The sequence below is a fragment of the Dermacentor variabilis genome, chromosome 3 (genome assembly GCF_050947875.1).
Source record: "Dermacentor variabilis isolate Ectoservices chromosome 3, ASM5094787v1, whole genome shotgun sequence".
Lineage (NCBI taxonomy): Eukaryota > Metazoa > Arthropoda > Arachnida > Ixodida > Ixodidae > Dermacentor > Dermacentor variabilis.
In genome coordinates, this window is record NC_134570.1 from 226677492 (window position 1) to 226690855 (window position 13364).

General features: G+C 48.3%; 1 protein-coding gene across 3 annotated transcripts in view; it reads left to right on the forward strand.

Moving 5' to 3' along the window:
• The window catches only part of LOC142576673 (uncharacterized), a 334510-nt gene that overhangs the window by 7254 nt on the left and 313892 nt on the right, over positions 1 to 13364 (forward strand). The gene's annotated exons all lie outside the window — the stretch shown is intronic.

Below are 13364 nucleotides of genomic sequence, written 5' to 3' on the forward strand. Positions count from 1 at the left end.
AGAATGCATTTTTGAGCAAACAGAGCGAACAATATCAGAAACGTACTCACTGTGTTAGTACCGGTTAGTATTACGAATTAAGTGTGCGATTCTAAGCCAAGCAAAGCCAATCGAAGTGAAGTGCTCTTAGTTGGTGTTTTCTTGTGTCGCGCTGCGAAAAAACTGAGTTCATCCGCGTGAAATGGCGAAAATCAGTTGAAGTAAATAAAGTTTGCGCTGCGACCATCTGCTGTACGTCATCACTGTCACCCACGAGGGCGGCCCAAGACGGCTTGGGGGCCCACGCTTGTTTTCGATTTTTGAGTCTTGGGTTAACGCGAACGCAAGAACTCAAGACTGGCTTGGGTTCTGCGCATGCGCACTTGTGGCGCGCAATTTTCTTGGGTCCCCAAGCCGCTTGGGCCCCCAATTCTAACTCTCTAATGGATTGCCCGCGATAAATTCATAACGGCTTTCATGTCGCTCGCCGATGCATGCGCCGTTGTGTAATGGTTTCAGTGTTAGAGATACCGTGTTCGAATCCAGCTGTCGGATAATTTTAATGATGTTCATTTAATTATTTGTTACGCAGTACTTAGTGGGAAATGACGTGTTTACGATACCACGAACATAAACATACACAACAAACGCAAAAATGTGATTCCAATAGACATAAAACAATCTAAACGACATATCTGTACGTGAAGGGATGAATTGTGTGGCAAGGAATTCCTATCGGCTACCGTTCTACGAAAAAAAAAAAACGAGGGTTTGTACATGTGATATGGTGTTGAACTCGTATAGCCAATATTGGTACACAGGAATATTCTTCCGACAGCTTTTCTTGTTTCCACTGTTAAATTGCAAGCTCGACCTTGCACCACGCTCGCCTTATTCACGGCGGCTTGCTTCGTATTTTGCCAGAATGCTGCATTCTTTGCGCAAACAAAGTGAGTGAAATAACCAGTTGTCTGTTGGACATTTGGATTTAAATTATTCGCCGAAGCTTATTCTCTGTGCGCCGTGGGACAACATTAGTAATAAAAATAACAATAGTCTTTTTCGTACGCGGCACACAAGAATTCGGACCTGTCAAACACGAGTGAGAGGCTTGCGTGACTCCCAGCAACGGCGAGGCAAAGAAAATGAAACAACTGCGGAGCAGAACATTGCTATAAGTAGAATACAAATTTAAAAAAAGAACAGCAGTTGGCAACCAAGACGCACTGCCCGCGCGGCGTTGTGTTACTCCGCCAGCCAATCACGGAAGCAAACAAAATCGTCGCTTTGCGACCATTTCAATATGGCGTCGTACTTGATACCTCCGCAGCGTCTGCTGTTCTTCAAGAGTCTTTTCATCGCCGGGAGCGATGAGGCGTGCAACAGACGTGGACAAAGTGCATGGAGTCTGAGCATTTAACTCTTCAAAAGTCCGCGGTGCAGTTCCTTTCATTGATGAGCCCGTTTTGCTCGTGAAACTTCACTGCCAACATGAAGTGAAACTTGACAGTGAATAGTTGCAGCGAAGCGAGCGTTTTATTTCAGTTCAATAAACAATGAGGCTTTCACCGTTCCACTATAACACACGAGTGAAAACGTATAAAATTATGCGCTTACGACTTTATTTTTATGGTTACCGTCTTATTTAGGTAACAGTGAAAGTTTGAAGTACGAACTATTTGCAGTCTCGCGGAGTAACAGTGACTGGCGGTTATGAGGGCGAGGGCGGGGCTTCATGCAGACTGGAGTTGTATCCGACTGTAGCGTGAAAAGAAAGCAGGGAAGAAATTGATACTACCGGATCCGTTACAAGCATAGTAGCATGTGTACAAGGTTCTGAAGAAAAAAAAGTTATAAAGGTGTTAACAAGCGTTGACTGCTGTGCGAGTCGGTACGGGTTTATCTTTCTTTATGAAGATGTTACATTATAAAGATGTATACAAAAAATACTAGAATGAAAAAAAAAGAACTCAGTGCCCTTCCACTCCGCGAAGAAGGATGGCCATCGAAGCTTTGTGTGTGGGCCCGACGAACTGCACCTCCGCCGCGGGGCGGCCTGGCATTGCACTATCTCCGGGATCGGCCCACGTATGGGTAGCTTTTTGCTTACGACACGAAAATTTCCTTGGAAGCAGTGGTGTAGCCAGTAATTTCGTTCCGGGGGGGAGGGTCACGTTGCCAGCTCGGTCTCTCCCTCATAAAATTTGTCGAGGGATCAAATACATGAATAACTGCATTGCTATTGCCAAAAATGCTGCAAACGAATCTTTGAACTCTACGCACTGCCAAGACAAGTAAAATATGTATATTTTCGTAAAAGAATACACTCGTATGTCCCAAAAATTGTGCCCGGAATAACCGATATCAATGCTTCCATGTTTTTGTCTATTTAATAAGTAAAAAAAATATCACACGAACTTCAGAACTATGGCAGTTCTAAACCAGCAAAGCAGTGCGTGCCGCTGATATAAAAAATGTAAAGGCCGTGAAATGAATAAGTTGAAGACAAATATTTTCATGAAACTTTGTCATTCAAGAACCTTGTTTACATTTTTGTGCATGTTTAACGGCCAGAAAAGAATCTCAATGACGCTGTCCTTTGTTCCAATGTATTGCGCAGAAGCAGCTGTCACCGGTCGTCTATGTGAGTAATTGCACCGAAATTATAGTCACAACACAGAGCACGTATAAAAAGCACGAGTTGTGCAAAATCTACGAGGGCGAGTCAAATGAAAGTGAGCGAATGCGAATATATGGGGGGGGGGGGACAAACGGTGTACTTTACTTTAAAAGTAGTCTCCATGAGCATTTGTCCTGCTGACTAACGAGTCGCGTGATTCCCGTCTCATAAAACTCTTTGGGTTTTTGCTTCAAAAAGTCCAACTTATTTCTTTACGTCATCGTCTGATACGAATCTGGTTCGCTTGAGCTGTTTTTTCAATTGCCCCAAAATGTGGAAGTCCCAAGGCGACAGGTCCGGGCTGTATGCCGGATGTTGCAGCGTTTCCCACTTGAACATTGCCAGTTTTCTGTTAACCACATCAACGACGTGAGAGGGGACCTAGACATTGTCGTGGAGTGTTCCGTACTCCAGGGTAGCGTATCGTACTGCTGCCGAGTTGTAGCGACGCCTGCCTATCGAAGTTCGACCGACGTTACTATTGGGTAGCGTGACGTTGTCGGCGGGCTGCAGGCATCCGGTAGACCATGGCGACCGGGCAAGGACGAGACGATTTCTAGTGTGAAACTTGCACGTTTATTGAAAGGTTGATGAAAGATGATAAGAGAATGAATTGACCAAAAGTTCATTTCGGAGCCCCTTAAATAGGCTCTCTACAATCGTGGGAGGGATCTTGCTTCCGTCGACGTCACGTGACCGGCACAGTCTGATTGGCGGAAAGAGGGCCCCGCCTCCGGTTATACCACGCCTCTAGTGGTACCGAGCCTCCTGGAATTGTAGACGCTTGTCCGTCTCTTTTGCGCGTTGCTGGTTCGTGGAAGTTTTCCTGTAGAGTTTGACCGTTTGAGGAAAGTCGCACATACACACACACAAAAGAGGCCCGTAAACACTGCGGGGCTTCCACCAGACCGGCAGACACTCGAAATAGTCATGGCGAATTAGGAGGTCACGCTTCATTTCGACGAGGCATGGTGGGTCAAGGTCGTGTGGGAGAAAGTCCTTTCTGCACGAGGTGCTGGACGCCGACCGTAGCAAAAGTTACGCCTCATTTCGACGAGGCATGGTGAGAGAAAATCCTTTCTGCACGAGGTGCTGGACGCCAACCGTAACAGGAGAAGTGGCCTCATTTCGACGAGGCATGGTGAGAGAAGGTCGGGTGAAATTCCTTTCTGCAAGTGGTGCCAGACGCCAACCTTAGCAGCATCTCCGGCGGGGATGGAAGATCCCGACGTCTAGGGGCCAGCAGCCGCGGTGCGAGGGATCGGCGTTTCAGTAGCAGAAGTCCCCTCAGAGGTGACGAACCCTTAGTTCGTAGCGGGTAGATTCCTGGGAGTTGTCATCAGTCCTCGTGGCGCTCTTGTGACTTTTCTCCCTGGTCCGGTCCGGTGAGATTGGTCTTGCAAGCAGGTCTTGCAACTTTTCGTCTCCTGCGTGGGCAAGCGATCACCCCAAAACAGTGCCCGACCCACAACCGCAAAGCAACGAACACAAGGCCACCCTCCTCCAAGACACACCCAGCTTTTAACAAAAGAAAACCCGCTACACCTTTCCAATTCCTTACGCTCGTTTAACCTCGGAAGGCCGACGATGGCCTTGCCTAGATAAGCTACCGAGGTGCTAGATAAGCTACATGACCTAGATAAGCTACCTCCGCGCGCCCTAATTGGCATTTTGGAGCCTTAACAGTTAAGTTGGCCTCCCGTATACGACACAGCATGGTTCGCAGCTGTTGCATATGCTCGGCCCATGATGAAGAAATGATAGCTATTTCATCGAGATACCTCCCGTAGACGACACAGCATGGTTCGCAGCTGTTGCATATGCTGGGCCCATGATGAAGATTGCTATTTCATCGAGATACGGAGGTGCAAAGCCCTCCATTCCTCGTAGCACCTGGTCCATAAGGCTAGAGAACCAATATGGCGCATTTTTCAATCCAAAGTTCAGGACTTTCGGACGTTCTTTTTTTTTACCCGCCGTGGTTGCTCAGTGGCTATGGTGTTAGACTGCTGAGCACGAGGTCGCGGGATCGAATCCCGGCCATGGCGGCCACATTTCGATGGAGGCGAAATGCGAAAACACCCGTGTGCTTAGATTTAGGTGCACGTTAAAGATCCCCAGGTGGTCGAAATATCCGGAGTCCTCCACTACGGCGTGCCTCATAATCAGAAAGTGGTTTTGGCACGTTAAACCCCATAATTAAAAAAAAAAAAAACTTTCGGATGAAAGGTTCCCATCGGGGAAATAAACGCCGCAAGCCTGCTTGCCCTCTCGGTCAACGGAACCTGCCAGTACCCTCTGACTAAATCGAGCGTAGAGAGGAAATTAGCACTGCTCACTTTCTCAAGCCTTTCCTCGATATGCGGTATTGGATAAGTCTGGTCCTTTGTGATTAAATTGAGCCTGCCGTAGTCGATACATGGTCGCGGCTCCTTTCCTGGGATCTCAACTAAGATAAGAGGCGAGGTATAATCACTCTCTCCTGGCTCGATTACACCTATAGCTCTAACATCTTGTTTATTTCAGCGGTCATGACTTCACGTTGACGAGGCGAAACGCGATAAGCTTTCGAACGAACTGGGTCCGACGAGGTTAACTAGATATCGTGAACGATCGCAGTGGTCCTGCCCGGTGTGTCTAAAGATACGTCTTTAAATTCAAACACGAGTTCCCTCAGTTCGCCCCTCTGATTGGGATTCAACTCCGCCTGTTCTACTAGCTTGTCAATGGTCTCGTGAATGTCTTTTGCCTCCGTCGCTGCTGTTAGCTCCGGAAAGTCGACAGGCATCTTCTCAGGTTGGTTAAGGGACATGTTCACAATGGCCTCCCTCTGCCGATAGGGTTTAAGTTGATTGCTGTGGTACACTTGTGGTGTCCTTCGTTTGCCCGGTACCATGATTACGTAGTTTGTTTCAGATAATTTCTGAATTATGTCAACCAGCCCTTCCCATTGAACCTCTAGTTTGTTTCGGTATCATTACCTTTTCCCCAACTTCAAAACGTCGCGTGCGAGCCGTCCTGTCATAGTAATGCTCAGCATTGCTTTGAGCGTTACCCATTTCCTGCTCAGTAATTATTGTTGCAGGGCTTACGTTCCATAACTCGTCTGCATTCTGCCTCGCCAGACCTTTCAGGCTCCGCTGCTTTCCTGACCTTTTCATTAGCTGGTGCACTCTCCGCATTATCCCCTATAGCGCTGTCCTGTTCGGTACTGGTTGACGAATCCTCCGTCAAACTTGTTTCCTCCACCACTGGACACTCATACACTGCCTTGGCCGCGAGCTCCCATGCCTTGGAACGAGTTGGGGCTTGCACTGTTCCCTCACTAAACCAGATTCCCTTGCGTCGTAGCAAATCCTCTGGTTTGTTAGAAAAGAAATATGGATACTGCGGAGGGAGATGTGCCGAGACGGCGGCTTCACTGTCCAGAACTCCAAAAGGGCCTTCGATACGAATCTTGGCCACAGGGAGACAAACACTGGAGGCCTCTACGGCTTGCCTTATCGAAGCACATTCTCGTGTGAATTGGCATTCCTCTACGTACGACGGATGCACTACGTCCATTGTGGCTGCCGAGTCGCGAAGCACTCTACACGGTTTGCCGTTTACCACGAGATCTCGAATGTATAGTTCTAGCAAGTTCAGCTTTTCTGCGTTACCACTTAGTGACATCAATACTAGTCTGGGATTTCTGCACCCCACGGAGATATGCCCCGTTTGCTAGCAGTTGTAGCAAACTACTGGTTTCTTTGCCTCGAAAGCCTTTTCTTCTTGCCTTTCTGCCCTCCGTTCGGGCGACTCCTCCTTTCATTCGCTGTCCTCGTCACTTGTTTTCACCGAATCTGACCTTTCCATTGTTTCATACCGACTCGACTTGGACCATCGCTTTGGCTTGTCGGGTCTGTATTTATTCATCTCCTGCTTAGGAGCTTCGTTGCCTTCGTCCGCACGGCGAGTTACGTACTCCTCAGCGAGATCGGCCGCTCTCGTGATAGTGTCTACGCCTGGCCTATCCTGAACCCAATATTTGATGTTTACTAGCAACCGGTGGTAGAACTGTTCTAAGGCAACGCACTGCATTGTCTTTTCGGCATCGCCGAGTGCACCCTCTTCTCTGAGTCATTCCTTCAGGTTTACCTCCAAGGCAGTGGCGTAGCTAGGTCGTCTGGCACCCGGGGCCCATAGGTCTTCTGTCACCCCCTTCCCCCCCCCCCTCATGTAGTCGAGGAAGGCGAGGATGTCGACAATTTCCGGGTTTCAGCACCAGTACAGCCGCCTTGGATACCGCGCACGTTCCCCAGGTCACCCTCTCCTTCGCTTTCTTTCCCAGAGATTGCGAATGCAGCAAACATACACGCTGTTTTTCCTGCGCCAAATAACACAGGGTGCTGCGCTGATAACGTGTGATAAGCCCATGTGCACATCTTCTGTCCAACTGTAAGGCTTGGCAGCCATTACAAATGCGGCATCGTGGAAAACATGACTCACGTCACAAGTAACAAGAATATCTTTATAATAAAGCTTTAATTAGCAATTTTAGCGGCAATATTGCATTTGCAAAATTGAAGCCCGACATTCATATCTTGCCCAACAACAACATCACAAAAATCGTCGCAGGTACTATGGCACGCAGTATTTTGTCTGTGGGCAGCCCTGAACGAAAACTTAAATTAAATTGTTTGTCAATGACGCTGATCTCCCCACCCTATTAGAAAACGCTACCTGCCTTCCCGCTGCACGGGCGCCAATGCTATGGCAATTACGAGTTCTCTTCATTCTGATCAATAAAGATTTGTTTTCATTTGCTGCTATACGGACAAACGTGATTATCCGAGCTGCGGTACCACCGCAAGATTGGGAACAGAATAGAGCACACCTCGCGTCGATTCTTGGCGTCACCACAAAAAAAGAAAGAAAAGGCGGCGATGAAGCCCGTGCCAGCGAAAGCTTGCACTACTGTTGGTCTGCACTCGCAATGGAGAGGATTAAGCGATCAACGTCACTGGTCCACTATTTCATATTTCTTTCGCTGCTCCACCCGCAGTGCCAAAGTACTGTAAGTTTTAGCACACAAAACGATTTTGTTTGAGAAGTTTTTGTTGAGTTAATAATATGACTTCGAGTCCTGAATTCTCGAATTGAAGTGCTTCCTCTATAAGTACTGACTACGGGATTATTAAGGATATGGTTATTACTCATCTGCCATATTTTTCGCGTTACCGAGTTCCTAGTAATCACAAAAAGACAACTTCATAGAATCTCGACCGGGAAATATCCTTACAAAATTCATCTTTCTTTCTTTATAAAATTCTGTGCAGCTGATACAGACACTGTGCTTGTGACATGAAGTCACACAACAACAAGTTTTCTGAAACTTTCGAGGGTAAGAAGGAAAGCGTGAAACATAACGGCAGGTTTCGCAGCGGCTTCTCGGAGCGAGCGGGAGAGGGGAAATAAAAGCGAGCCGGACATCGCGGCGGGCCCGCGACTACAGCCTGTCGAGTCATACGCCGCCAAACTCTTCGGCCGAACCGAGTCTGAAGACGATCCAGAGCATCCAATTCGCGACTTTTGACGGCCCCACTTATGCAACGTCACTCTCAACGAACGCTTCGCCGTAAACGCGAGCGCCGGGCGCGCTGGATGAACTCCCTCTTGCTGCTGTCTTTGTTCGTCTTCGCTGCGCGTTCTGAACGGAAGATGGACCCAAGAGCCCCAACGCCTTACAACGCCTCACTGTATGTTTAGCGACTCCTGCTCCCAGCATGAACGCACAGCACGAGCGCACCCCACATGAAACGTTCCGCTAAGGCAAGTAGTTTAGCGAACATTTCGCGAATTAAATTTTTTAGCCCGCACATTCGTGCAATTATTTCGTGGGGTGTTGATAGAGCTGCAGTCGACAATTATGCGGCGCAACGCAACGGGTGCATGAGCTCGGGCTACTGGATACCGGAGCATTCTTTGCAATTTCATCATAATCATCATCATCAGCCTGGTTACGCCCACTGCAGGGCAAAGGCCTCTCCCATACTTCTCCAACAACCCCGGTCATGCACTAATTGTGGCCATGCCATGCCTGCAAACTTAATCTCATCCGCCTACCTAACTTTCTGCCGCCCCCTGCTACGCTTCCCTTCCCTTGGGATCCAGTCCGTAACCCTTAATGACCATTGGTTATCTTCCCTCCTCATTACATGTCCTGCCCATGCCCATTTCTTTTTCTTGATTTCAACTAAGATATCATTAACTCGCGTTTGTTCCCTCACCCAATCTGCTCTTTTCTTATCCCTTAACGTTACACCTATCATTCTTCTTTCCATAGCTCGTTGCGTCGTCCTCAATTTGAGTAGAACCCTTTTCGTAAGCCTCCAGGTTTCTGCCCCGTAGGTGAGCACTGGTAGGACACAGCTATTATATACTTTTCTCTTGAGGGATAATGGCAACCTGCTGTTCATGATCTGAGAATGCCTGCCAAACGCACCCCAGCCCATTCTTATTCTTCTGATTATTTCCGTCTCATGATCCGGATCCGCCGTCACTACCTGCCCTAAGTAGATGTATTCCCTTACGACTTCCAGTGCCTCGCTGCTATTGTAAATTGCTGTTCTCTTCCGAGACTGTTAAGCATTACTTTAGTTTTCTGCAGATTAATTTTTAGACCCACTCTTCTGCTTTGCCTCTCCAGGTCAGTGAGCATGCATTGCAATTGGTCCCCTGTGTTACTAAGCAAGGCAATATCATCAGCGAATCGCAAGTTACTAAGGTATTCTCCATTAACTTTTATCCCCAATTCTTCCCAATCCAGTTCTCTGAATACCTCCTGTAAACATGCTGTGAATAGCATTGGAGAGATCGTATCTCCCTGCCTGACGCCTTTCTTTATTGGGATTTTGTTGCTTTCTTTATGGAGGACTACAGTGGCTGTGGAGCCACTATAGATATCTTTCAGTATTTTTACATATGGCTCGTCTACAACCTGGTTCCGTAATGCCTCCATGACTGCTGAGGTTTCGACAAAATCAAACGCTTTCTCGTAATCAATGAAAGCTATATATAAGGGTTGGTTATATTCCGCACATTTCTCTATCACCTGATTGATAGTGTGAATATGGTCTATTGTTGAGTAGCCTTTACGGAATCCTGCCTGGTCCTTTGCTTGACAGAAGTCTAAGGTGTTCCTGATTCTATTTGCGATTACCTTAGTAAATAGTTTGTAGGCAACGGACAGTAAGCTGATCGGGCTATAATTGCAATTTGCGCCCAGTCAAGCCGGCGGAAAGAGGGGTTTCTTCGGGCGTATATGACACCTCCCCCCCCCACCTGTCCCCTTGCACCCGGGGCCCACGGCCCCCCGGCCCCCCCTGTTGCTACGCCACTGCTCCAAGGTGTATTGAAAATCTGAGTATGACTCGCTTTTGGTCTTTTCGACTTCCCTGAATTTTCGCCTGAATGCTTCTGCTAATAATCCATACTTTTTAAGCAAATTTGCTTTGACTTCATCGAAGTCCTCTGCTTCTTCTTTCCCCATGCGGGCGATATCAGCTACCTCACGTGGCAGTAACGTAAGCAAGCGTTGCGGCCACGTGTTTCTCACGAATTTTGCCTTTTCACACGTGCGCTCAAACTGTACCAGAAAAAGACCTATGTCCCCTCCTACTGCGTAGGGTGCCATCAAGTCTGTCATTCTGCGCTCGCTTTCACGTGCCTCTGTGCTAGGTCTTTCAGTGTTTCGAGCTTTCAGCAACTCAATCTCTAGGCGCTTCATTTCGAGTGCGTCGCGCGCAACGCGGTCGCGCTCTTATTTTTCCTCTAGGCGCTTACGCTCTTCCTCTTTCGCTTCGATCGCCTCAATGATCTCCGACTTTCTCTTGCATTCGGCAATTTCGAGGCCCAACTCTTTGGCCGAGCTCAACAATTCCGGCTTCTTTAGTGCCTTCAAGTTCATGGCTGCCCTTAGTGCTGCGAACTCTTCACTCTATAACAACCTTGACGTACTCAAAACTTCCGTCAACGCTTAAAGAAAAATCACTGCACTGTAGTTTCCAAAAAAATACGCAAAGCCAAGTGATATCTTAGTGAAGAAAACCCGTGCACTCACCATATGCAGTCATGAATCCAGACACCTTCCTTCCGGACGTTGTCACCAGGACGAAGAGGCTACGATCTCGTATTTGTCGTCCAAGTTGGAGTCTCCAGGGTTCCGTATCCCAATCGCTGCCAGTCAGCTTGTTGCTTACTCCAGGGTAGCGTATCGTACTGCTGCCGAGTTGTAGCGACGCCTGCCTATCGAAGCTCGACCCACGTTACTATTGGGTCTCGTGACGTTGTCGGCGGGCTGCAGGCATCCAGTAGACCATGGCGACGGGCAAGGACGAGACGATTTCTAGTGTGAAACTTGTACGTTTATTGAAAGGTTGATGAAAGAGGATGAGAAAAGAATGAAGTGACCAAAAGTACATTTCGGAGCCCCTTAAATAGGCTCTCTACAATCATGGGAGGGATCTTGATTCCGTCGACGTTACGTGACCGGCACAGAGTATGATTGGCGGAAAGAGGGCCCCGCCTCCGGTTATACCGCGCCTCTGGTGGTACCGAGCCTCCTGGAATTGTAGACGCTTCTCCGTCTCTTTTGCGCGTTGCTGGTTCGTGGAAGTTCTCCTGTAGAGTTTGACCGTTCGAGGAAAGGGTCCCTCTAAAGTCGCGCGCGCACACACACACACACACACACACACACACACACACACACACACACACACACACACACACACACACACACACACACACACACACACACACACACACACACACACACACACACACACACACACACACACACACACACAAAAGAAGCCTGTAAACTCAGTGGGGCTTCCGCCAGACCGGCAGACACTCGAAATGGTCATGGCGAATTAGGAAGTCACGCTTCATTCCGACGAGGCATGGTGGGTGAAGGGCGGGTGAGAGAAAGTCCTTTCTGCACGAGGTGCTGGACGCCGACCGTAGCAGGAGAAATCACGCCTCATTTCGACGAGGCATTGTGAGAGAAAGTCCTTTCTGCACGAGGTGCTGGACGCCAACCGTAACAGAAGTCACGCCTCATTTCGACGAGACATGGTGAGAGAAGATCGGGTGAAATTCCTTTCTGCACGTGGTGCCATACGCCAACCGTAACAGTAGCAAGATGACCCCTTTCGTCAATTTTCCACGTCGTTCTTGATTGGGACACGCAGCCGATGCGGCGTTCTACAGTATCGGAAACGATTGATAGTCTCTCCAGGTTTAGCAAATTCGATCAGTAATGGCCTCTGACGATCGAAAAAAGTAAACAACCCCTTTCCGGCAGAAATAACGGCCTTTGTGCTTTCGATGGTGGTGGTGAATTCGTATGTTTACACTGTAAGCATTGCCGTCGTGTTTCAGGCTCGTAATAGTGGCACCACAATTCGTCCGCCGTGACAACTGCAGGCAAGAAGTCGTCACCCTCATTGTGATACCAGATCAGATCAGTCAAAGCAGCGCCGAACCTCTCCGTCTTCTGGCGGTGGTTCAAAACCTTGGGCATCCATTGCGCACACAAGAGCCGATAACCGAGACGTTCACGAATTATGGTGCGAACCGAACCGCGACTGATGTTCACACGCTCTGCCAGTTCATCGATGCGTATCCTCCGTACTTGTCTAATCAGCTCGTCAACCTTTGAAATATTTGGGGGTGATTGCACCGCGGCTTTGGCCCGGTCTTGGAACTTTCACGCCTTTCATTGAACCGTTTGCTCCAACGCTTCACAGTTTCCAATGAAATGCAATGTTCAACGTACACGGCAGCCATACGGCAGCTAATTTCTTTTTGGGAAACACCTTCAGCTGTCAAAAGCATCACGAGACCACGCTGTTCAACTTTTGGAGAGTCCATTATGTCACGCAACCATGTTCAACCCATGCAGTGTATAAGAGCAATGAAGAACATTTATCCTCACACCTGCGTGTCACTTTTGTAAATGAGAGATGCCTCTGTGCCACGTGCATGCCTCGCAGATAATGAATCGAACCATTATTGCGCGGGGTGGGTTGGCTCACTTTCATTTGACGCCCTCGTACATTAGAAATGCGAAGATATAATGGAATATACAAATGCGAAGATACAGCTTGATAAAGGGCAAGAAAGTGTCACTGGCACTGGAAACAGTTTTATGCACGTATACTCAAAACCTCGCAACAAGATATATAAATATACGTATAAATCCTAAAATAAATCTACATATTTAAGAAAAAGTCACCGTATTATGTCAAACACGGCATATAAACATGGTGGGCAATCACAGATCACAGAATCCTGAGGACCACCTCCCCCCCTCCCTCCACTCCCCCTTGATAATCGCGCGCGACGGAAGGCGGCACCCTTCTCCCCGCTGTTCTCCCTCGAGCACACATGACTGAGCCACCATCGTCGGCTTACCCATGCCAACCCCCCTAGCTTTCACTCGCACATGCAGCATGCAGCGCGCGGTCGCGATGTTATCGTCCCTGGAGTTCATACGTAACAGTAGAGCGACGGCAGGAATGCGTCTTGAGTGCCCATATAGTTGCTGTCGCAATTGTATAATAATGGCTCATTCACACCGGCGACTTGAGGAGGTCGCGCGACCATTTGCGACTCGCGATCAAAAAGCGACCGAAAGCGACTGATGTTCACACCGGCAAGC